A 2,828-nucleotide genomic window follows, 5' to 3' on the forward strand; every position below is an offset into this window, starting at 1 on the left:
ACACACACACACACACACACACACACACACACACACACACACACACACACACACACATCTTCATTTGCATGTGTGTGTCGTACGTTCGCTCAGCTCGCTATTCTAGGCCGGGAAATATGCAAATATGATAGCGCATTCGTTATAACGCAAGTCATGCGCGTATTGCGAGCTAGGATGGTTTTGTACACACGATTGGGTTTGCTATAACTAAAGATTATTAATTAAACAGAAAGTGTGATTTTCTAACTCAGTGATTCTAAAACGCATAGTTTCTTATGTAATGTTATTTCTGTATGTTAACTGGATATTCTGAACACCAAATTAGGTGCTAATGGGCACGCCAACTTAATGGCGTACATGCTTGACCCCCGAAAGCTGGCTATAATTCGGAATATGTATGGACATAACACATCTAGCATCCGACATCTACACATGCCGCACATAAAGGGCATGGTGTAAATAATAATATTAACAACAACAACAACTGCTTATTATGATACGCGGTTTATTTTATCACGCAGAATTTAGATGACAACAGATTATAATTATAGCAACGTAATATATATATATATATATATATATATATGCGGTATGACAAACACGTTAAACATTGGCTCGCATCTGCAAAGAATTTACCTCAGTTTAAAAAACTCATATGAACTAAAAGTATATGAACCAATATAGGTGATAAGACTCGATCAGTTTTACATCCACTAAAACAATCGTTATTGGTCGGTAGAATAGGGTGCATTATGCACGTAGACCGGACAATAGATACGCAGACACGTACTATACTACCTATCAGTTATATGCCTTCCATGTAACACGCATGTATAGAATCCGTGTTCACTGTTAGAGTCACGCTTAGAAATCGTCACCCCGGTCAAGGCTCAAGTCATTCTGTGGTTAACCGGGAAGCGTGTGTGTATAATACCCCCACCTCCACCCGCACCCATCGCATAATCGCTACTCGTCTGCCGTAAGGGTTAATGCATTGTCCGCGGTGGCAGAAGGTCGACAGGGGACAACAACGCGAGGACAGTGGACAGTGTGATACGAGGACGGCCGGAGGTGGCTGCGAAAGTCGGCGAAAGTCGTGCGGGAGAGAGAGCGAGCGACCTTCGGTCCGCCATGATCCCTCGGCTGCACTTTGTCACCCGGCCTCAGGGACGCAATCGGAGCGTGGCGAGGGCGCATCCCTGCGTATATATATGCGTGCGGGCCTGCTGTCTCCGCATCTCGGCCCCAAATTCCGCTTCGAAACTCCGCGCGAGGACGACTCCGAAACCAGGGAAACATTTACGGTGATTCATTTCTGCGTTCGCAATCTTCGAAATCGGGTAAGTCAGACTGGCTTCGCGTGCGCGGTTTCATAGTTGGTGGTGATTATCAGATCTTTGCGTTATAAGAAGAGGGTGGCTTTATGACTGTTCATATCTAATGTTTGTTAACGTTGCCAACAGAGATGTTGATATTGAACAATACTCGTTCTAATGGCGTGGAATCGTGTTTGTGTCATTACGGAACCGTTAAGGGTTGTTTTTTAATCTGCGCGCGTTGTTGTCTTCTGCTAATTTTTCTCTCGTTGCTCTCCACCCTCTCTTTTCTAAAGCGCATTTACCGAACCATCATCGTCGGTGATAGTATAGACGCTATATATATATATATATATATATATATATATACATACATAGTATATAGGGTCTTTGGTGTTAGCGCGCTAGACAGAGGTTTCAATGTGTTTGTATAGCAGATGAAACGCGCGCCTAAACCATAATATAGTAACAATGGCAGATTACACTCGCAATCCACCATAGCATACCGCAGTAACCGCAGCATGCGCATTGTGTTTCGAACGCTACTCAGATAGCATCAATGCAACGCGTCACGCAAAACGATTCACTATAAAATCCGCAGATATTTTCGCTGATTATCGAGACATTATAATAAGATTGTTTGGCATCTCTGGTGTTATAGGCTTGGTTAAATAGATAATGCACACGCTTCGAGATTTGAAGGTCGACGTTTTTATCTGCAATGATTGACTCGACTTCACTCTCGCTATCACTATCATCAACCTAATTACGACAACGTAAGATGTCTCGCGAAAGATTTAAATGCTTAGCTGCATAGCATGCGAAGATGTTAGTAATTAAAATTATTCTAACGCGTGGTAAATTAACATTCGAATGCTGCGCTACCTCACCCAAGTAGGGCTGATAGAGTCTATGTCCCCCAGGGTACTGCCGGAACGTACCTTGGGTACGGTCCGGTATACCGGAACGTACCCTGGTACTAAATACTACTATCTAATATGCCGGACCGTACCTCGCTTACTCCACTAACGAGTCTAGAGAGTCGCCTACCCCTACTCCCTAACCCTAACCCTAACTCTAACCCTAACCCTAACCCTAACCCTAACTCTAACCCTAACCCTAACCCTAACCCTAACCCTAACCATATCAGCTAGATAGTGACCAGGGTACGTTCCGGTATACCAGACCGTACCCAGGGTACGTTCCGGCTGTTCCCTGGGGGACATAGACCCTATGAGCCCAAGGAGGGACGAATAAAAACGCACAGCACTTAGGAATCGATTATGTTATTAGCGATCGATAAAAGCAGTAGTTAGCAGCTATCTGAAGGAATCACTTGTCTCAGTAATGGACTTACTGCTTACCTACATACCCAGTGCCCTATAGCTCATTCAGCTAACCTGTTTCTGTCGAAATTGTCGGGAGAGAAAGAGAACGAAAGCGAGAGAGAGAGAGAGAGAGAGAGAAAGAGAGAGAGAGAGAGAGAGAGAGAGAGAGAGAGAGAGAGAGAGA

General features: G+C 44.2%; 1 long non-coding RNA gene across 2 annotated transcripts in view; it reads left to right on the top strand.

Annotated features, from left to right (window-relative positions):
- The first annotated feature begins 1,220 nt into the window (after nucleotides 1-1,220).
- LOC106810780 overlaps nucleotides 1,221-2,828 on the top strand; it is a 5,215-nt gene continuing 3,607 nt past the window's right edge. The window contains exon 1 of one of the 2 annotated variants that reach the window (XR_001394063.1): nucleotides 1,221-1,340. This is a non-coding gene — a long non-coding RNA (uncharacterized LOC106810780). The remainder of the gene's footprint in view (nucleotides 1,341-2,828) is intronic. The other variant, XR_001394064.1, reaches the window with a different exon arrangement.

This window comes from Priapulus caudatus, unplaced genomic scaffold (assembly GCF_000485595.1).
Source record: "Priapulus caudatus unplaced genomic scaffold, Priapulus_caudatus-5.0.1 Scaffold472, whole genome shotgun sequence".
NCBI classification, from domain to species: domain Eukaryota; kingdom Metazoa; phylum Priapulida; class Priapulimorpha; order Priapulimorphida; family Priapulidae; genus Priapulus; species Priapulus caudatus.